This window comes from Corythoichthys intestinalis, chromosome 16 (assembly GCF_030265065.1).
Source record: "Corythoichthys intestinalis isolate RoL2023-P3 chromosome 16, ASM3026506v1, whole genome shotgun sequence".
Lineage (NCBI taxonomy): Eukaryota > Metazoa > Chordata > Actinopteri > Syngnathiformes > Syngnathidae > Corythoichthys > Corythoichthys intestinalis.
Genome location: NC_080410.1, coordinates 40,761,740 through 40,785,318, shown reverse-complemented (window position 1 = coordinate 40,785,318; position 23,579 = coordinate 40,761,740). Strand labels below are relative to the sequence as shown.

The 23,579-nt window shown below is 40.1% G+C and overlaps 1 protein-coding gene across 2 annotated transcripts in view; it reads left to right on the top strand.

Moving 5' to 3' along the window:
- stat5a (signal transducer and activator of transcription 5a) overlaps positions 1 to 23,579 on the top strand; it is a 178,264-nt gene that overhangs the window by 4,601 nt on the left and 150,084 nt on the right. Inside the window, exon 2 of one of the 2 annotated variants that reach the window (XM_057861066.1) lies at positions 11,397 to 11,460. The exons of the other annotated variant lie outside the window; for it this stretch is intronic. The gene's annotated coding sequence lies outside the window, so the exon portion shown is untranslated. The remainder of the gene's footprint in view (positions 1 to 11,396; positions 11,461 to 23,579) is intronic. 2 annotated transcript variants of the gene reach the window in all.

Here is a 23,579-nt window from a genome sequence, read left to right as displayed (position 1 = left end):
GTATTTCTTTGTTCTTAGCTTTCTTTCTGACACCACTTACAAAAGACAACACATTTTGTCGGAAAAATACTCTGTGAAGTACTTTCATCTTAAAAATCTTTAATAGTCACAAACTTGTACTTTTAAAAAATACTGCACTTAAAAAACAGTTTTAAAAAAACAGCAAATATACAGTGAAATAATAATTTTAAAAAAGGGAAAACCATGAAAGGTTAACTTTCAAACTAAAAAACAAACTGCTTTAACTCATTCACTCCCAGCCATTTTCACCAGAGCAAGGCCCTTCGCTCCCCGCCGTTTTACTGGATTTTGACTGATTTTGCAGGGCTCACAGAAAATTCTGTTCTATTGCTTTATAAACATGGAACCCACCAAAAGAAAGATTACTCTCTTCTTTCAGCAGAAAAAAAAAGTTAGTTCATATCTTTCTAATTTTCTAATTTCTGATGAAAAAACGGAGAAATTGAGCAATTTGTGAAAGCATACATTTCAAACATAACTTTGACTTATGCACAGCTATTTTTTGCTTTAGTTACATACCAAACATCTGAATAATGTTTTCCTTTTAAAAAATAAGATAAACACTAAGACAAATAGAGCTTTTTGATAGCAAAGTAACAATTTATTTACACAAAAGTAACTGAATGATGACGCTGTTCTTTTCGCTAAACTTTTCCCTCATCGCCGTCTGTCTCATAAAGATCAATTTTTAGGAGTCTCTGCGGGCTCTGCTCGCGAGCAGAAAGGACTCAAAGGCATCGTCCGCTGCACTAGCGGTCCCGGTCGTTCTGCTCGGTCGTCTAGTGCGTGGCATCTCGGGCGTTCTACCGGTTGTTCTGCTCGGTCGTTCTGCTCGGTCGTCCGCCGCCTGGCATCCATTCGGTCGTCTTCCGCCGGCGCCCGGCCGTTGGCTTGGCCGTTGGTTGCAGTTAAATCGGGTTGCGGGTCTTACCAAATACGCTACTGCCCTCCAGTGGCGAGTTTTATTGCTTTAAAATGGATTTTCAGCTTTGTGCTTTGTAGCTAAATTGAATCATGACCCAGAGATGTCTTTTTTTGGAAAAAAAAAAAACGGAAAAGATGTATAAATACGTCTTTGGGACACTGGAACAATTAAAAATAGAACGTATTTACTAGAGCTGGGAATCTTTGGGCACTTAACGTTTCAATTACGATTCAGAGGCTCCGATTCGATTATAAAACGATTATTGATGCACCCCCCCTCCTTTAAAAAATTTTTTTTTTAATGTTTTGTACATTAGTTCTAAAATTGTTCAAAAATCCTCTCAGGCTAAACCAAACTACTATTTCAGTATCAAGTTAACATATAACAGTTAAAAAATATACAAAAATAACATTAAATAAAAAACTCCAGTCCCCATTCTGTATCAGCAGCTTTAAACTACATTCAATTAATTTGATGTTGCGAATCAACTGTTACAGTTGTTAAAATTGCTCCCGTTATTCCATAATTTCCCTTCTGTCTACTTTTGTCAAAGTTGTAACACTATTTCATCATTTAAAGATAGATTCAAGACAAGATTCTGCCGATTTAGGAGTATTTTAGATAAAAACTTAATTAGGTTCGTTACAACAGAGCCTTCTAGAGAGGTCTACTGCTTTAAGATAGCGGCTGTTTACTTGCGCCTGAAAGTCTGTCATTTCGCATCTCTGTTCAATAATACATGTTCTAACACCGACGTCGTCTGTCGTTTTGCATCTAGTTCTACATATATATGATATCTACTGTAGCCGTATGTTTGTAGCAACTAGCAACTGGGCGTTGTTTGTTGTTTGTAGCGGCTGTTGGCCGCAGTCAGGTATGATTGTATTTTTTATCTAGCGGCATGAGTTGAACATGATATTTACTCTCGGTCCTCATTGCGTCCCAAAGACCGCGCTGACTGTGTTTTACTTCCGCTTTACCTGGTATAATGCAATAATCGGAATTTGGATATTTGTGAATCGTTCTCGAATCTTCCACGGCTGAATCGCGAATAATCTAAGAATCTGAAATTTCACACGCCTCTAGTATTTACCGTATTTTCATGACCATACGGCGCACCGTATTAAAGGGCACATTCGAATTCTTGTCTGCTATTTTTGTATTTAACACACACACAGGGCGCACCGAATTATAAATGACCCCAAATCAACAGGAAATGATCTGATGTTGTCCCCAAAATGTCCCCAAGCCAACCTGGGTGGGGTTAAGATCTGTATCACCACAGAGCAAAGACCCTGTGTAATTTCTCCAGAAATTGCAGTTTCTAGTTATAACAGCAGTTTATATAGATATGTTTGTGCTGACAGGAAAAAAATACCATTGTTTATTGAATGAATGAAATGTTTACTGTCATCATCATCGGTATCATTGACAATTACAAAATGTGATATGATTAGCCCGAAGAAAGAAAGAACCGAAGAAAGACAAGGGCAGACGAGAGAAGCATATGCTTATGGCGGAAAACACAGACAAGGCTGAAAAAGCAGTTTCTGCTCTTGCACTCCTCTTTAAAAGAAACTGCTGTATTCTAAGAGAAAACAACTGTTGTGTTTGATGGAACAATATGTCTTTATGCTGCCATAGCAGATTAATGGCGCATGAAGCCTCGGAACTATTTTTAATTTGTCCGTTTTACCCTGGAAACCCCCGTTTACAGACGTCGCGCAACCGCTTTTGTTTCAGCCTAGCCATAAAAAGAAGGTAAGTAATCGTATTTATTATTCAAAATGTCTGTCATTTTGTGCTTAGAATCATTAATTCATGTCTAATATTTAGTTAAAAAAAAAAAAAAAAAAAGGACTTTAAAAAATTATTGACTCGCATATTTTAAACGTTTAAACAATTTATGTCACAATGAAAAAATTGGCGTCTGTAAAAAAGTCACGGATATCTACCTCATAACTATCGCTTAATTGTATTTTTTTCATTACTGTCGCATTTACCCCAGTATTTTAGATGAGAAATATTCGATCCAAACAAAGAAAAATTGAAAAAAACGTTTAAAATGGTAAATATATGAAAAAGAAAATCTCGACCACTCCTTGTTGTCTGCCATTTCTGCATTGGGACCCTTGTTATATTACCATGTTTCACCCATAAAATCCCCAAATCTTGACACTCGGTGATACATGCTACATGGAATTTTTGGATGGAAACCAGGTATGTACGCGATAATATCTCGTTAAAATTGTGGCGTCTTTAATTCTCCTCTCGCGTGCTCTCGTCTCCAGTCAGGGTTTTGCTGTTTAAAAAACATTTTTTCCCAAAAAATGCTCACCTGTTCAAAATTTTTCTTCCCTCAGAAAATTGAGATTTTAAGCTTTCCAATGATGTATCACACATGCATATCGGACAATTTGTAAAGTTGGCAAAATTGGGGGTCTTAGAGCGGAACTTCAAATCACTTGAGTGTTTTCCGCCTTATCTTTAAAGAAAAAAAAATAATAATAATAAGCAGTTACTCACAATGTTACTCATTTGTTGAGTATTCTTTTCACTGGATACTTTTTTACTATTTTTTACCACTGTTACTTGAGTAATATTATTTTGGAGTAACATTACTCTGACTTGAGTAAAATTGTTGGCTACTATACTCAACTCTGTAGACGTCCAATTTCACCACGCCTACTCTTCATTAGCTCAGCAGTTAGCATGCTTGACTGCCAAATTGAAAAGTGTAGATTTAAATCACAGTTAGGAGGGCGGAGAAGGAGAAAACGAGCTCACCTATGTCAACACAACTACCATCAACCCATTGAGATGGATAAGAGTTTTTTTTTTAAATTACGATATTATTTTTTTCTCACCAAGATTTTCAGTTAACAACAAGAATCTATTCAGTCAAATGTGCAGGGGTGAAAGTGGGCCAGAACGGTCAGGAACGCAGTTCCGGTATGAGATTCAGGGCCAGAACGCAGTTCCGGTATAAGATTCAGGGCTGGAATGTTGTTCCGGTACATGGTGTTTTGATTCCGAAAACATGACCGCAACTGTCAAAACGCTATGTAAAAAAAAAAAAAAATGCTAAGTTGCCACACATGCATTTCAGCTCCAAGAAGAAAACAATCGACCAAAATCAGATTTACAGACACAAATGTTAACAACAAGCATAATAAAATGCTTGTGTAGCGTAATCCATTCCCACCGATATTTATTATTGATTTTATTCCACGGACGGCATGGAGGTTTTCACAGCTGCTGCAGTTATGTGAGTCTGACGATGATGAGTCACGTCAATGTGCGAATGCACGCAGCAAAGCAAAACACCTGGACTCATTTATCTGTTCAATTGGCTGACATACTGACATGTGATCACAAGAGATGGGGAGCTCTGATTGGTTCAAATGTGCATGTTTCCTGGAACAGCATAAAAAAAATCTTGTTGAATTGATGCGACAAAAACAGGGCAATGCAACATAAAATGGATCAAATCTTTAAGAGCATCATAAGAGTTGAGGAGGCGTATTTCTCATATTTAGTTTTATTTGCTTTGATGGGGAGGTTCAGAACATCTTAGATGTCAATGTGCACTTTGGACTTATATTTGTTCATTTATATTAGCCTACTTATTCATTTCCTTATGATTTGACATAGTCAATGTTTGCGCGATCTTCAAAATATATTCAATTTCACTCTGCATAAAATAAGTAATTTGTACTTATTTTTGTGAATGTATGTTATTTATATTAGGGTTGTTCGATCATGTTTTTTTGCTCCCGATCCGATCCCATTCGTTTTAGTTTGAGTATCTGCCGATCCCGATATTTCCCAATCCGATTGCTTTTTTTTTCGCTCCCGATTCAATTCCAATCATTCCCGATAATTTTTCCCGATCACATACATTTTGGCAATGCATTAAGAAAAAAATGAATAAAACTCGGACGAATATATACATTCAACATACAGTACATAATTTTGGTTTATTATCACAATAAATCCTCAAGATGGCATTTACATTATTAACATTCTTTCTGTGAGAGGGATCCACGGATAGAAAGACTTGTAATTCTTAAAGGATAAATGTGACTTTGTATATTGTGACTAAATTTTGCCGTCTAGTGTATTTGTTGAGCTTTCAGTAAACGATACTGTAGCCATTTACCTGTTCTGCCCAAATGCATGATGGGAAGTGCAACCATGACTGTGCGTAGTGGCACCAATTGATATATCTTCTCTGCGTTGGCAAATAACATAGGGTGTTAAGAAAAAGATCAACTACTACCTTTCTTCCCGTCAAGGCTTCCCATGATATTTCTAATTGTTGAGAGGCGGATTGTAAGGCTTTAGCCAAGTAAAAAAAGGCTCCAAAGGCTGCCAAAATTCTCTCTACTCATTATACGCTGCCTTTTAGCTTTATATATAGGTAAAACGGCGCCATTATAGATTGAACGCGACAATGCGTGAGTGGGTCGTGCAGCGTATGCGTTAATTGCGTTGTATTTTCACGTTATTACCGCCGTTAACGCGATAAATTTGATAGCCCTACTTTAAGCCAAGACTAAAGATTCTGGATGAGTGCAAGACATTTTGTTACACATTAACGTTAAATACAATTAGAAAACGATTTAATTACAAAATATATATATATATTAAAAAAAGGCACGTCCGATATTTTTTTTATGATTCCGATACTTTGAAAATGACTTAATCGGATGCCGATCGATCGGGACATCTTTAATTATTATTATTATTGCTATTATTATATGGCAAGGCAAGGCAAATTTATTTATATAGCACAATTCAACACAAGGCAATTCAAATTGCTTTACATCACATGAAGATCATAAAAATCACATTTACATCAATACAACGTAAAAACCAAGACAATCAAAATCGGAAATAAAATTATACATAAAAATCGCATTTAATCCCAAATAGAATAAAAATAAATAAATAAAAATAAAACAAAAACTACTACTACTAATGATAATTGAAATCAGCAAGAAAAAGATCAACTACTACCTTTCTTCCCAACATTGCTTCCCACGATATTTCAAATTGTTGAGAGGTGGATTGTAAGGCTTTAGCCAAGTAAAAAAAGGCTCCAAAGGCTGCCAAAATTCTCTCTACTCATTATACGCTGCCTTTTAGCTTTATATATAAGTAAAATGGCGCCATTATAGATTGAACGCGACAATGCGGGAGTGGGTCGTGCAGCACATGCGTTAATTGCGTTGTATTTTCACGTTATTACCGCCGTTAATGCGATAAATTTGATAGCCCGACATTAAGCCAAAACTAAAGACTCTGGATGAGTGTAAGACATTTTTTCTGTAACGTTAAATACAATTAGAAAACGATTTAATTAAAAAATGTATATATATTAAAAAAAGGCATGTCCGATATTTTTTTGCCGATTCCGATACTTTGAAAATGATGTAATCGGATCCGATTGATCGGGTTTATTATTAAAAGAAAAAAAAGTAAATGTTTACATGAACTTCAATTTTAATATATATCCTATGTTCATAAGTAGTTAAAATTGAGATTTGGCATTTAATTTCGTGTGTGAGGAAATGAGGGAAAATAAAAATTAGGAGATGGAGGTTGGGGTTATTGCTGTTTTTGTTAACTTTTATTTTATCAAATCATTGAAAAAATTAAAATTTTGAATGAAAAATAAATAACATTTCTGGCTCCGTGGTGACCTTCTCGTCAGGGAGTTCCGGCAAGAAATTCTAGCCACTTTCACCCTTGCAAATGTGTAGTTGTCAAAGCACTACCTGTCAGTATTTTACACTAGATTTAACAAACATTTTTTTAAAGACAAGTAATTCTTAAAAGATAAATGTTAGTATGAGTTATAATAATTTGATATTAAAACCCCTCTTAATGTTTTTGTTTTAATAAAGTTTGTAAAATTATTTTAAGTGATAGGTCGCCATTCTTGTTACGTCGCAGTGCGTGACGTCACTGGTCCCGTTGCCGAAATTCCAGCGTGTCACTCGTTAGCTTTCCCAACATGTCGCAGTTCTACCCTTCCTATTTGAACCAGATCTTAAAAGTGAAGAGCAGGATAGCACTGTCGGTCGTTCACAAGACGAGCTTCAGGTAAAAATGCGTGCAACAAATACCTGATAAGACAAAAGTTGGGCAAAACTGGTGATGCGAGAGAGTCCTGTTGGGAAGTCCGTTTGGGAGCCAGAGTGTATGCTGTCCGGTTTTGTTAGCAGATATTCAAGGTAAGCATATTGCGTTTTCAAACTTATCCCAATATAATTATGTAGATTGTTAGCATCCAGAGCTGTCGTGTGCTTACAGTACAGGCCAAAGAGCACACCTTGTGTAATCCATGTCTTGTACATTGTAACGCGTGGTAGCTAGGATACGTGTATAAAAGTACCAAAAAGGGAAGAACCTTCCACTTATGCACATTTATTCAGAAAAAATAATATTTCCACCTTGACCACTCTTCACTTGGGAGCTCAGCAGTACGCAAACACGCGTTCCCTGACGGACTCCCAACATTGTTGTAAGGTCCACGTCAGAGTCACTGTCGTCACTGTAGCGTGCCATAGTGCTTTAGTTATTTAGCATGATTTGGGGAAAACTCCCATGAAGAATAGTCAACAAAAAAGATAGCAATAGTAATCCAAATCCATGTTTTTTACTCACTCGAAGATCCAGGAATTAGACCGATACCATGGCAATGTCGCAGCCGCGATTAGGCAGTCGATTCCACAAAATAGGCTGATCCGAAAAGGCGCTGTGGGACCGACGAATCAAAAAAATGGACAGATCCGAAACCAATATTGCAGATGCGGTGGGACCGTCGGATCCAGAAAATAGACGGATCCCTTACTTGACTGAGGATCCAGGAAAAATGTTCGGGCGCTAGTTGTAACGCGTGGTGGGTAGGATACGTGCATTTAGGGACCAAAAAGGGGGAGAAGCTTCCACTTATGCACATTTATTCACTAGAAATAATAATTCCACCTTGACTACTCACTTCACTCCCCTTGTTTCCATTTGACTGGAAATTGCATCCAAAAGCAGCACATCGTGGCATTTTACTTCGCGAGTTTAGGCAGCAATAAGCAATTGTTGAACACCAAAGATCCCAATGACGTCATCAATGCGAGCCCGCAAACCATGGCGCCAACTAACGGTCAAAATATGGACTAAATATTATAAAATATTGCCATTGATTTAACATTTTATGTGTTTCTAACAACATATTTTAGTACAAGAGAACAAGTGTGGTTTATTAGAGCCTACATGTATTTAAGTGAGAGTATCACTTTAATACTTTGCCCTCTCTTGGTTGAAATTGAGAAGAATTATTTTCAGTCGTGAATTTATTAATGGCTTATGCTGCATCGTAGTTGTTGCGCTGACTTGTGGCTTCGTCGGTCGGGGAGGACCTGTTCTCAGCAGTGACGTTGCGATTATCTGGAAGTGAGACGATCAAAGGTTTTTTTTTTTTTTTTGGTGTGACTGAGCAATGAGTCAAAGGTGTCAGACCCGGCGGCGAAGCGCTTCTCGTCATTGACCCGCACGATAACAGGAAGTCGGCTGAAGTCTTCAGATGGCGACATGTGGCGATCCAAAACAAACGTGCGTGCTGTCAAGGTTGAAAGGGAAACGGCTAACCTTGCGAGGGAAGTGATCAGGAAGCATGTGGTGATGCCCCCACCCTCCTGCCCCTTCAACCTCCACCCTCTTTCAGTTACGCTAATCCGCCGGTCATGTGACCGGCAGCTTTCAGTCTGGAGCGGCCTGATCCATCTGTCGAATAACGCTGCTGATTGTTGACATCCCGAGCTGGCCTCCCCTTTCGCCGTCTCATGATCGCCGCTGGCTTCGCACACGCCCGTATTTAATCGCTTGATTTTTCTCGGCTAGTTCATGAGATGTCCCTGAGTAACCGGCAGGCCACTGTCGACACATGACGCAAAGTTTCGCTGAGACGCGCTAAAGAAGTAGCGAAGCTCAGATGGCCACCCAGTGCTTCCTTTATGGCCGTTTTTAAAAAAAGTTGTGTCACGAGATGACCGCCGGACAGAGGTGCTGGCCTAAACAGGCTCAGGATGTACATAGGTGTCTGGTTTAATCATTTTCTTGTGTTTACTCAGCACTCAGTGAGCCCAAATATAGATGTTGCAACTTTCTGTTCAGTATGCTGTACGCACAGATGAAGTGAAATTGCATTACTTCATCTATTTTTTAGCACTGGTCCTGGTTATCATGTTTCAGTGCCATTGACGGCAATAGACAATCCAACATAAAACCGCGAGGCTGTTATAGCACGAGGCATGTGACAATTGGGGTTGAACTTTTACCATTTTTTGGGCCCCGATACCAATACCATACCGATACCACTCCTTTTATATTAGGGGTGTGACAAAATATCCAAATGGTGATATATCATGATACTTTGTATTCCAAAAGGTTATCGATATTTTCCTGTCAAGAATCGAGATATCGTTTTAAAAAGGTGTCAATTTAAAAAAAAAAAAAAAAAAAACCTGCCATTGACGGTGCTCGACGCCCAACCATTTAGACTAGGAGCATTCACAGTCATTCGGTCCGATTTTCAGGGCATTTACAGGTCACTTGCTGTTCATTTTAAAGAGCAAACGACAGGAGAAAAAAAGTCTTAAATGGCATTATTATGTGAATTAGAATCATATTTTGAGACGATTCGACTATATACAACAATTTAGCAAAGCGCAGATGACGAGAAATTAGTCTTTCAATCTGCCAGTTTGCCACGCCTACCATTATAGGGCTCTAGCGTCCCCAACAGGTGGATGACGTCAGCGGTAGACTGGGCTCATCGGTTTTACTATTCAGCCCATTGAGGGGGAATTATTCAGAATGAGGAAAACGCGACGAAGAGAGCCGCAAAATGTCATTGTTTCAGTCTATCTACTCCAATATTTTTACAGGATATTTTTTTTTATCCAAGTATTTTTCCCCAATAGCTATATAAATGGCTTGAGAAGGACCAGTCAGCCCGTCGAGGGGGAAGTATTCACAACGAGGAAAACGCGACGAAGAGAGCTGCAAAATGTCATTGTTTCTGTCTCTTTACTTCAATATTTTTACAGGATATTCTTTTTATCCAAGTATTTTCCCCAATTGCTAAATAAACGGCATGGTCATGACAAAAAACAGTCTTGTGCGACATGGCAAAATTACTCCATAATGGTCAAAACTGTCGACTTCCACCTTTACTGTCGCACCTCCTGAACGATATTTTATGACACCTAAATCGGACATATGTCATTTCCCTTCCCCGGCTTCGGAGAATGTAAACAAACCAAAAGGCGTGACAGCAAGCCGGCATGCTAACCCGAACCGAGTGATGTTTCAAAGTCTTCGAAGCCGAAAATCACACATAACTAGCCTGGATTATTTGACATGACGACTGGGTTGTCGATTGTCTTAGCGGATCGGCAAACCGCCCGGCGGAGAGCAATTTGCAGTTCGTTCCCCGGAGGAGGGTGGCTGCAGTTGTTGTGTAGCTAACGTGCAGCTAATGTGCATGAGGAGAGCTTTTTACATACCTATCAATGATCAAACGTAAGTAGTCCTTTATTTAAAGAAAGTTTGTAGTGTTTACTTTGTAATGGCTGTATTAATATTTGACATAATAATGAACAAGATGTTTACTCACTTCCTCATAAGTCCAATGGTCCCACAGTAGTCGGGCATGTTTAGCCCATATCCACGGTGAATGGGAACCTTTTGAAACTCCAAAAAGACTCATACGCCTCCCCCTCATACAGAATGATTTTTCTGCAGCCGTTTGGCTGGCGTGATGCGAAAAATAAACGTATTAATCCACAAAATCAGCTGAATCCTTCGTCCTCATACACAACAGTACGCTGTATAGTGAAGAGGACGCCTTCTACCGTACACGTCACAGCGCCCTCCTCCTCAATGCAAGACCGAACCCGGAAGTCACTCATTTTCATGGCGCGGGATTCAAAAAACTAAATAAATATAGCGATCGCTTCCACACACATCCAAGCGGTCCATATCATTCAGGAGCATAAAATACCACGTGTAATATGAAATAGACATGCTTTTTCGTGTCACGTGCACTTTAAGGCATTTACAGGTCATATCCTATTGAGTTTGAGTCACTGCCTATTCATTTGGGTGCTTCCCATGTCACTTCCTGTTCTATAACTCAAAATAGACAGCAAGTGACCCATAAAATTCACCAAAATCAACAGGAAGTAACTGAAAATCAACAGATAAATGACCTGAAATGGCCCAAAATTACTCATTCCCTGGCATTGGCTGCCACTGACGACCATAGACGTTCAATCTGTTTGAAGTGGGAGGGATGGCAGCGAATGAACGAATCATCCGCTAATAAACGGTTAATTTATAAAGCATCTTAACAAGAAATATTCATTTGTTTTCTCTGCCCCAGCACTACGTTCGAACTCTCCACTCGGAAACACATCAGGGCTTAATACAACATTCTTCACTCAAAGGTAATAAAATGTTTGCCGATGGCATCAACACAACGTGATTCACTTATGGGTCTTTGACTACAAAGAACAACTTTCTCCAAGCCCTTTTTTTCTTACTGCCTGAAGACTCCATGATAAACAATTTCCTTTTTATTGGACAAATAAAACCGTGTATACGACGTATTGGGGGAAAACCTCACATTGTTTGTAAATCTCACAATAATCAGTAACTGGAACACTGGCCTGAAATGCCTCCAAATGAAACTCATTGGTTGCCATTAAAGGAATCTGACCTTCTTGCCAGACTGCCGGATTCCTGCAGCCGAACCGCCGGACCCGCGCTGGCGCAGCCCCAAGACCCGGACCGGCGAGACCCTATCAATCCGGCCAGAAGGCTAAACTCCACGCGTTCACCTAAATCTTAACCCTTTATACTGACTACATTTTGAAAGGTTTGAAGAAAGCTTACCGAAAACAAGTGGGCAATTTACTAGGAGTGTGAACCTCTTGGTACCTCACGGTATGATACAATTTGCAATACAAAGCTCACGATAACGATTATCTGACAATATGGCGATACAGCGATTATCCATACATTGGTCAGGAAATCATTCTAGGATATTCTACAAACAACTAATAAACAGAAAAACAAGCTTCTGCTGTAAATTGGAATGAGTTTATCACTAGTGGACGTCCAATCCATTTGAACTGGGAGGGTGGCAGCGAATGAACATTTGTTCATTCGCTGCCATCCCTCCCACTTCACATCTATGTCCGGTAGTGTCAGCCAATGCCATGCAATGAGGTAATTTTGGGCCATTTAAGGTCATTTACCTGTTGATTTTCAGTTACTTCCTGTTGATTTGGGGGTATTTTATGGGTCTCTTCCTGTTTATTGTGACTTACAGAACAAGAAGTGACCTAGCAATTACCCAAATGAATAGGCAGTGACTCAAACTCAACAGAAAATCACCTGTAAATGCCCTAAAATGAACAGGAAATGACCTGTAAATGCCCTGAAAATCGGACAGAATGACTGTGGATGCTCTGGTTTCGAATGAATGAACGTTCCCAGTCTAAATGGGAAATGACAGACTCGGCCGCGTCTGGGCAGCGTTCGTAAACAGCCGCCATCTAAAAGCAGTAGAGAGTTAAGCGCTAGTAAAGAGCGCTAAGCGCTAATAAATAAGATTAACGTTACTGTCACCAACTCACGTAACGTTAGCCCTGCGGAGGGCTAGGTTTCTATTAATTATGACCGCTGTCGATGCGTGGCTAACGTGTCTTACATACAGGCTTTAAAATAACATAGCGATGTGGAGTGATGAGGGTGTAAAATAGAAACTCAATAATGCTAACTATCAATTTTAGCTCTGTAGTCATTGCTGGATAAGGCACCAAGTAGCACTGGTCCCTAATGTGCTCAAATACAGCCTGTATCATACATTTATTTTGAACACTGCAAAAACTCAAAACCCTATCAGGACTTACAGTTTAGACTAACTTAAAACTTAACTAGAACTTAAAAATGGCTTGACACAAATTCAATTCAATTGAAACACGTGGGAAAAAATCCCAACTTTTAAGTGGTGTGTGTTATCAAGCATAACGGCATTTTTAGGTATATATATATATATATTTATATATATATATATATATATTTTTTTTTTTTATAAGATCTAAAGGTTTTTTGAATGAAAGCAGTGAATTAGTCTTTTTTTTAATTCTAGTTACATCTGAGATGCAATTGTTGGCTGTTTTCAACAATATACATCGAAAATAAAGACATTGACTGAAAATGGTTCAAGATTAGATGAAATATCGTTTTCTCATGTATATTTATAAGTGCTGTTCACCTAAAAATATATTTGTTTTATCCGATTACTCGATTAATCGATAGAATTTTCAGTCGATCACTCGATTACTAAAATATTCGATAGCTGCAGCCCTAATGGAAATACAAAATAAAATTCCCCGATTGTTACTTCAACATATGCAGAATTGCATTTTCATTTAAAAATACATTTAAATACCTGAGCTTAGCCTCAAACGGCATAAAATAAATAATGATCTACAGTAAGTACAACAAAAGAACAACTGGCTAACTTGCATAGCAAAAGTCCACTAGCTTAAATGCTATAAAATGCTAGCGTTATTTTACAATGCGCTTAAAAAAATCGTTCAAACACATATTCCTGCAAAAAAACGGCTAAATATACTTGCATTAAAATGCATTAAAAAAAAACTTAGAAGCTTAAATAAAAACTTACCTTATGTTGGTCTTAACAGTGGATTCAGCCAGTTTAAATGAGTTATTTCATATTCACTGTTGCTACTAGAGGGCAGTGTATCCAACCAAATCAATAAAACTAAATGCAAACACTTAAAAAAAAAACATTCCCATGCCATTCTACTTAAACGAATACTCGAAGCAGCAAGATTTGATCCGAAGCTTTTTTTCTAATCGAATCACTCGAGTTAATCGGTGCAACACTAGTTCCCACGCCTAATGGTGAGTGGGGGTGGGTCGCAAAACGTCACATGAGTGACACCACCACACACTGCTACGATGCAGATAACTACATATAAAATGTCTTACATTGGGAACATGTGACGGAAACTCTTGGTATTTTCGTCTCGCCAGACGAAAACTGCCATTTGTCTCGTTATGATGTAGTCTCCCATAACACGCGAATAACTCCTTGAAGTGGTATCTAATTGTCTTAGAGAACCTTTTAACAGGAACTCTGAGGGGGACTTGATGATTTTATTCACAACTCGCTAAGGCTAAGTTCCGAGACCGATCGTTGCGGGGGAATGAAGGAGATAGTACCTTTTCCCGTGGGCACCGTCTAACAGTTTGTATTACTCTAACACACCCAATACAAAATAAATAGCACATTTACCATAGTTTAAGGAAAACAAGCAGAATATAGAGTATAAAAGATACACGACGCCTTCTTATCACGAAAGCCCAAGTGTCATGAGTAAGATTGATGCACCAACTCTCGCAATCAGTTCTCCAGGACAGTCCAAAACAAATGGCGAGACGGTCTGTCCCAACACAAGGAGCACCTGGAGAGTGCCAGACATCTAATGGATAACACAACTGATAAGACTCCAAGAGCCCCTTTGACGCTGAGGTGGCAAAATCCACAACCCCCGTTGCCCAGACAACAGTAACTCCCGAATCCTCCTGTCCAATCCACAAACAGACAAAAATCCCAAACAGCGTTCAAAAGACTGAATGTTTCACTAAGCGTTGTCATTTTTTCTCTGGAACTTTTTGTTGACTTCTGATATGGTGACCTTGGAACGAGTTTGCCTCCTCGCCTGTGTTACGTGCCAAAGGCGGCTCGCGAAGGGCGTAACATAAAACAAGCCACACAAATGTACGAGTGGACACAAATTTATTTACAGAACAATCAAACTCGCAATGAATATGTACAGAATGCCGACGAAGCGTGACTACAGGGTAAGCCCAGGCCAAAACAACAAACAAAAGGAACTACACTTAAACCCCACCCGCTAACTAAACCCTGATCATGTAAAAGGAACAAAGAAAAGACAGCTTCTAACCTAACTTCCTACTCTATACAAAACAGGAGAAAACGGGTTGAACAGAAATGGCGACTTACCCTTACGTGCTTCAGTGCTCTTATTTACAGTGGTGAACAAAAACGATCCAATAACGAATAAACACAAAAGACCTCACCGAAAATGCGGGAGTGTATCAGACTAGTGATCAAATGCAAACGAGAGTGAATGGCGAGCAAATAGCTGGCAAGGAGGACCGCGGCAGAATGCTTTCAAATGCCACCTCTTAGAGCGTTGACAGCGGCAGGTTTATGAAGCTTGGCGCCTTTTTCCGTGGCCAATCAGCGGCGGTGACGTCGTCGGTCCGCCCTGCATCGATCAGCTGTCATCACAGTGGGAGGGGAAGCAGCCAGCTGGTGGAGGCGACGATCAGCTGACTGGAAGAACCTCAGAAAATTAACTATTAAACGGCCAAGGGCCGTCACAGCCTGAGTGTGTGCCTGTTTCGCCTTTCTGTTTGATCACTGTCGAGCCGAAAAAATTGTCAACTTGTTCTCGGTGAGCTTTCTTTAAACCTTTCAGAATATAGTTAGTACAAAGGGTTAAGACTAATGTGAACACGGAGTTTGGCCTTCTGACCGGATTGCCGGAATCCCACCAGCCCGGGTCGTTGGAGCTGCTCCAGCGCGGGTCCGGCGGTTCGGCCGGTGCGGGTCCGGCGGTCTGGCTAGAAGGTCAGATTCCTTCACTCGTTATCGTGTCGTCATCGTCATGTAAAAATTGTTCGTCGACGAAATATTTTCATTCTCGTCATCGTTGACAAAAACAACACTGCTTGCATTGTCAATGGCGGCTAATGAGCTAACATAGAAACTATTCTAGTGAAAGATTTTCGTAGCAACCTGTAGGTCCCTTCTTTTTGTTTATATTCTTTTTATATCGAGTCTTGGCAGGAGTATATCGATAACCTTTTGGGATAACAAAGTATCGCTACACATCACCATTTCGATATATTGTCACACCCTTAGTTGAAAACCTATGAAGAGGATCTAATCAGAGGATCAAAGCTGCTGTCTCTTTTTTTAAGAATGATGTCAGCGTGGAGGACTGCACTGTACATCCCGTTGCCATAATGTCACATACTTGCATTGCTTGAGTCCATTTCTCAATGCCATTTTGTAGAATGACATATGCAGGGCTGGTACGGGTCCTTGAAATGCTTGAAAAGGCTTGGTTTTTCAAAATTTGAAAAATGCTTGAATTATGCATAAAGTGTTAGGCACACAATATTTCTCAGCACTCTGTCTAAAAATACAACGTATTAAATCAAGGAAAATAAAATTGCTTCATTGCCGCGTCACATTGAGTACAGTGCACTTGAGCCTGTTCATGAGTAGTTTGGAGTTTAATCAAGCGAACAGGATACAAATTAGGGGTGTGACAATATATTGAAAAGGTGTTGTATCATCATTTGTACCTCAAAAGGTTATCGATATGCTCCCATTCGACTATACACAACAATTTGGCAAAGGGCAAATGATGAGAAATGAGTCTTTTAATCTGCTGTTTAGCCCCGCCTGTCATTATAGCGCTCTAGTGCCTTCTGCTGGGTGATGATGTCAGCAGAGTAACGATTTCAGCTAATTTACAATTAAGCCCATTGAGGGGGAAGATGTGACAGAGAGCACCAAAATGTCATCATTGTTTTAATCTCTTTACTCCAATATTTTTACAGGATATTGTTTTTATCCAAGTACTTTTTCTAAATAAATGGTATGGTCATGACAAATAACGGTCTTGTGCTGAATGGAATATGAAATATTAAAAATGCATTCATTCAGTACGACAGTGCAAAATTCATTTCTCCGCCATGGCTTCGGAGACGGAGGAAAAAGTGTAAACAAATTAGGAGGCGTTACAGCTAGGCGACATGCTAACCCGAACCGAGCAGCTTTTCAAAGTCTTTTCCTCGCCTTTCGAAAATGAAAAATCACTCACAACTAGCCCGACTCATGTTACACACCGCAGCGGGGTTAATTGTCTTCACCGATCGGCCAGCCCCCGGCAGCTAGTTTCGTAACACGTAACTTGGTCATCCGTCAGTGGTTGCTCCATTGTCATCCTTGTTTTGCCAATTTTTCTTGGTGAAAAGGATCTATTATAAATCCAAAAAGCCTCACACCACTCTCCCTGGTGTAGCAACAAAAGCCTGCAGCACATTCGGCTGGCGTGATGCAAAAAATAAACGAATGAATCCGCAAAATCAGCTAAATCCGCAGTCCTTCTGCATATGATGCTAATGGCTGTATTGTGAAGATGGTTAGTCCGCTGACGTCACATTTACTTCCTCCTCATTCCGAGACAGTGGCCGGAAGTCATCATTTAAACACCATACCATACTATACCATAAAATACCCCCAAATCAACAGGAAATAACTGAAAATCAACAGGTAAATGACCATTCAATTCAACCAATCTGAGCAGCGAATGAAGGCAATTTCTAGCGAATCACAGATAAGGGTAGACGAGTAGCTGGCCATTTGGTGCTCATGTTTATCAGTGCATAGGTTATGTTTACGCTGAATCACTTTAGTTAAATAAATTCACACAGAACTGCACCATTGTTTTTCGCATACCTCTCAGTTTGTACGGTTTCGGCGTGATATGTACAAGTGAGCACTGATTTTAAATGTGTTCGCCGTACATTCAAAATCTGTAAGTTTTTCATGCATTACGTTTTTTTTTTTTCCCGTTCGGATTTTGTCACCGTTTCGGCAACGAGACAATGTGCGTTACGATGCGTTACTACGTTCGTTGAATGATGCGAGAAAAGTCAGAGACACTGAGAGAGAAGAGTGTTGTGACTGACGCTGTAGCAAACCCGATGCTAGGCTAGGTGGCTCCAATATTTCCTGACTGTAGCCGACAGCCTACAATATACGCCTAGATATCAAATGCCTATAGAACTACATGCGAAATGACAGACGGCGGCGTTAATAAACAGCCGCCATTTTGAAGCAGTAGACTTCTCAGAAAGGCTCTGTTGTAGTGAACCTTCCTAGCGAATTTAAGTAACTTTTTATCTAAAATACTCCTAAATCGGCAAAATCTTGACTTGAATCTATCTTTAAATGATGAAACAGTTTTAAAACTTTAACATGTCGAAAGTAGACTGAAGGGAACTAATGCAAAAACGATAGCAATTTTAACAACCTTAACAGTTGATTCACAACATTAAACGATTTCCAAACATAGCAAAGGTTACTGTTTTTTTTTTTTTTAATGGAATAAAAAAACATGAAAGGTAACACCAGTTACTTTACCAAGTAACTAATTACTCTTACCTTCAGGTAAATGAGTTACTAACTCAATTACTTTTTGGGAGAAGTAATTTGTGACTAATTAATTACTTTTTAAAAGTAAGATTAACAACACTGGTCATAAAGATGAAGTCTGCATAATGAAAAGTGACGAAAGCAAAGATTTCATTCTGCCAATTTGTTGCCGAACACAATTTGCCTGCAACCATTGCTGATCACTTCTCAGAATTAGCAAAAGAAATGTTCCCTGACTCAAAGATTGTATCGGTAAGTTAACTTTATCAATTGACCTTTTGAATTTATAATTGGACACACTAACAAACTACCGTCAAGTCAAACTGAATTGCGAGCTGAAGTGCAGCCATCGAGACATGACAGAAATTGCCAAAAGTGCTACATACAATTATAACAAAAGTCACTGTTAAAATTTTAGTAATTATGATGTAGCCGAAGATATTGATTCTTTGATTGCACCAGGTTATATGTTACAATATTACCAATAAATTCCTATTATTTTAAAAATTGAGTTTTATTTTTGTTTCATATTGCACGCTATATACAACGTTGTAAGATTAGTCACCAATTTGTAAGGGCATACGTCACTATTTGTAAGATTGCCAATGGTTGGCAGGTATGTTTTCGTTTGTCTTATAGATTATACGATGAACTACCACTTGTGACTTCAGTGACAGAAAATATTTCAGTGCACTGATGTAGTAATATAGGGGTAATAATGCCACTGTTCAGGCTAAGAAGAAGTGTGCCCCCCCCCCAAAAAAAATGTAATGCCCCTCCCTGTAATTTCTTTCTGCAGCCGGGTCTGACCGCAGGTAAAGCGCCTCCCACAGGCCAGGAGGAGAATCGATCAAGCAGTACATGTGAGAAACCAAGCTATATCGGACCGCAGCTCGAGCAGCGAGTTGAGCAGGATGTTTAAGCCTATTACAGGCTTACTGCAAACCAGTATATGCCTCGCCCGTCGATAGCACTGCGGCTTGCGCGGAGACAGGCTAGATAGTCATGTTAGAAAGAGTTGCCAGTGTGTGCAATCAAAATAAACTCGTTAGGTGACTTGTTTTGCTCCTGCCTAATGCTGTTTGTTTACCAGATCTAGCCCACGTCTAGCAAAGATAACGGCCGCGTAGGATTAATGAATAGGGCGTGTGATTAATAAAATGTGATTGTGCGAATTCCTATTTGAATTTGTTGTCGTCTGGTCGCATACCAGATTAGAGGGGAAGCGTACTATCATGCAAAATCACCGTCTGGATTAGTGTCTTGAGTCTGCGGATCCTCTCTAGCGATGCCGCGAGGCCATTGCTGACTCTCTTTTTACAAGATGGCCGTAATCTCAACCTTGACACTCGGAGACTGATTGCACATTTGGGTGTCAACAGCTTGCACTGTTAAATCCCATCTGTTGCCTGCCGCTGCCCCTCTCAGGCATGCCGGCCCGTTGAATCCGTCACATGAGGTCGTAAATAAAATTCCGGGGAAGAGCCGTCGGGGCCGGGTAACTTATTGTGTGCCGCATTGTGAATTTTCCGTCATCCCATGATCTTTCCCTGAGGCGGCGTTCATATAGAAATGCGCATTCTAAATAAGACTGTGGTTTACGTTGGCTTGTTGCTAAAAACAGACGAGCTAGCTAAGAAGTACTACTGTACACCACAATGATGAGATTGTGACGGATAGCTTGTCAGACGCCGCATTGTGTTTAGAAGCAGATGCACATCCAGACAATCTTCGAATTTTATATCCGTGCCATTGATGACTAATGCTGTCCAATCTATTTTGACTGGTAGGTTCGGCAGTGATTAGTCAATGTTCATGGCAATCAGTTACAAAATTCAATATCATTGCAAGTTTATCACTAGTAGACGTCCAATCCATTTGACGTGGGAGGGTGGCAGCGAATGAACGAACCATTCGCTGCCATCCCAAGCGAATTGGACGTCTATGGCCATCAGTGGCAGCCAATGCCAGTGCATTAATTTTGGAGCATTTCAGGTGATTTCGTGTTGATTTTCGGTCACTTACTGTTAGTTTTGGGGCATCTACGAGTCACTTCCTGTTGATTTTGGGGCATTTACATGTCGCCTCCAGTTCATTTTGAGTGACTAAAAACAAAAGTGATTAGTGAAGTCCCCCAAATTAATACAGTCCCTGACAAAAGTCCTGTCGCTTATCCATTTTGTAGGAACAATTGCTAATAACCTGACTTTTAATTATTCAATTGGTTTCAGAAATGGCTCATATGAAAGTTAAGACCTTCCCAAATGATGTTGAATGTACAAAAATATATTTGTTTCACTGAAAAAAAGAGTTATCATTTAATGAATACATAAAAGGTCCAATTGGCGGCACGGTGGCTGAGTGGTTAGCACGTCTGCCTCACAGTTCTGAGATCAAGGGTTCAATCCCGGGCTTCGGCCTTCCTGTGTGGAGTTTGCATGTTCTCCCCGTGCCTGCGTGGGTTTCCTCCGGGAAACTCCCACATCCCAAAAACATGCATGGTAGGCTGATTGAACACTCTAAATTGTCCGTAGGTATGAGTGTGCGCGTGAATGGTTGTATGTCTCCTTGTGCCCTGCGATTGGCTGGCAACCAGTTCAGGGTGTCCCCTGCCTACTGCCCGTAGTTTGCTGGGATAGGCTCCAGCACCTCCGCGACCCTCGTGAGGAAAAGCGGCATGGAAAATGAATGAATGAATAAAAGGTCCAATTTTGGCAAGACAAAAATTTTGTCGCCTACAGAAAGTAGTGTGAAAATTGAACAAAAAATGTACTTCAAATACAAAAATATGTTACATAAGCGAATTAAGTAGTGGTGCTGTGAGATCCAAATTTAATATTTTGTAGACTTACATGCGGTTAAGCAAGGATTCGTACAATTTATTGATGAAGTCATCAAGAACATCAAAGAAAGCAGTCCTGCATGCCTCCCAGAGTTCATCAACATTCTTGGGTTTCGTCTTCCATGCTTCCTCTTTCATCCTATTCATGTCTGGTGACTGGGCTGGCCAGTCCTAGAGGATCTTGATCTTTTTTGCCTTGAGGAACTTTGAGGTAGAGATTGAAGTATGCAATGGAGCACCACCCTGCTGCAGAATTTGTCCCTTTTTATGGTTAGGAATGTAAGAGGCAGCTAAGATTTGATGATATTTCAGACTATTTAGGTTGCCTTCCACCCTGCAGATCTCTCGCACACCCCCATACTGGATGTAACCCCAGACCATGATTTTGCCACCACCAAACTTCACTGTTTTATGGCAAAAGGTGGATTTTTCAGATGAATCTTCCATTGAATTACACCACAGTCGGCACAAATATTGCAGGAGACCTACTGGAGCCCGCATGGACCCGAGATTCTCCTTGGAGCATTTACGGGTCACTTCCTGTTGATTTTGGGTTACTGAACAGGAAGTGACTTGAGAATGTCCCCAAATGAATAGGCAGTGACTCAAAATCAACAGGAAATAGCCTGTCCATGCTCTAAAATGAACAGGAAGTGACCGGAAAATGCTCACAAGACTGGCTGTGAATGCTCTGGTTTCAGTGCCATGGACGGCACCTGACGTCCAATCCAGTAAAAATGAATTGGATGTCCAGCGCAGTCAATGGCAGCCAGTTAGCTAACAGAAGCCCCTTTAAGACTTATATTTTGGAAAATTTCTGTCTAAGGTGACGCGGAATTAACACCCGTGTTGAAAACGTTCAGACGTTTCCCGTGCTAGCAACTTGATGTTCTCTGTGTGGGGAGGGCAGCTGGTGCGACTTTTATAACCCGGACATTGCGTAATTTTTGTCTGCGTCGGCAACAAAATAAACCCACTCTTCCAAAGATGGATGATGGACTGTCTCTTCTTCAGCTCTACGATCCACTAGCAATTTACTTTACTTAATAGCTGTGGTCATTAAACGGTCATATTACAGGCTTCACTATTGGATTATGCTGAATGCTTTACCATCATAAAAGCTGTCAGAGAAACCACACGCACACAGAGATACAAAATAACGCGACATACTGATTGCCAGATGCAGTCCGTGCCCAATCCACTCATTCAGTTCAGCCGTTTCAACAAGGTTAGAGCTGCTATCAGACTCCATCACGTTCATTTGTAGCGTCAGCCGCTAGCATTAGCCTGTGGCCTGGCTACCAGTAGAAAGCACTGAAAGCTCTCTGTCGTGAAATTGTGAGAACCAGGGAGGACAGAGCGTGAAAGCTGAAGGCCACCACTTGGGTGAAAGTTTGACGAAGCTCCCTTAAGCCCGACTCCATCACGTTTGCTTGTAGCCTTAGCCGCTAGCATTAGCGTACTGGGCTTCTATTTGTTTTATTTCCTGATAACCACGTGACTTCGTACGTAAGCACACTGACTGCATTCTTAAAGGGGAATGAACATAGCCGAACAACACAGAGTCAAAGCGGGATGAAAAGACTAAATTTTCTTGTTTTATTAAATTACCGAATTTACCGACATGGTCAAAATTACGTCAGCCATCGTGAAGAATTTCGGTAACAGTAAATTTTCGGTACACCGCCCGGCTCTGCTTTGCGCTGTGACCCGGGAATTCAACTGCTAAATTTAACTTTGATGCAACCAATAACAGTGTCATGTCCTTGTCAGTCGACCCGGGAAATTGCTTTCACACATAAGGGCTACCCATTTAAATCCTGGGAATTAACCGGAGTGCAGGTATGTGTGAAAGGGGCTAGAGACGCTATTCTAATGGAAGTTTTTGGTGTCCATGTTTCAATATTAATTAGCTAAGCATGATTTGGTACTTTTTGTTCAGCTAGGCAGCTGAACAAAAAGCAAAGCAGCTAAACAAAACAAAACAATTAAAAAAATAATAATAATAATCGCATGCAAGTTCAAGTTCCACAAAGAATACCCTAACATCTGCTTGGTGGAGAACATGCATGGATGAGCACTGGCAATGTTGTCAGCAGTGTTGTTTTTGGCAGCCCTTTTAATTTTTGTCTTAGTCGGACGAAAATACTTTTTAGTCTTGGACATATTTTAGTTGTTTCAAAATCTGTCTTCGTCTAGTTTTAGTCGACGAAATCACATACAAATTTTGTCCAGTGTTAGTCGATAGTTCAAAAATTTAAATTCCAAAGTTTTAGTCCCGAAAATTGAAATCCAGGTTTCCAACAATTTCTAATGAACATAGACAGACGAGCACATTCGTAGCATGTACGACGTACCTGACATGTGACTTTGACTTTATGACGCCTGAGTGTCATAGTTTTTTTTTTTTTTTTAATTTTTTTTAT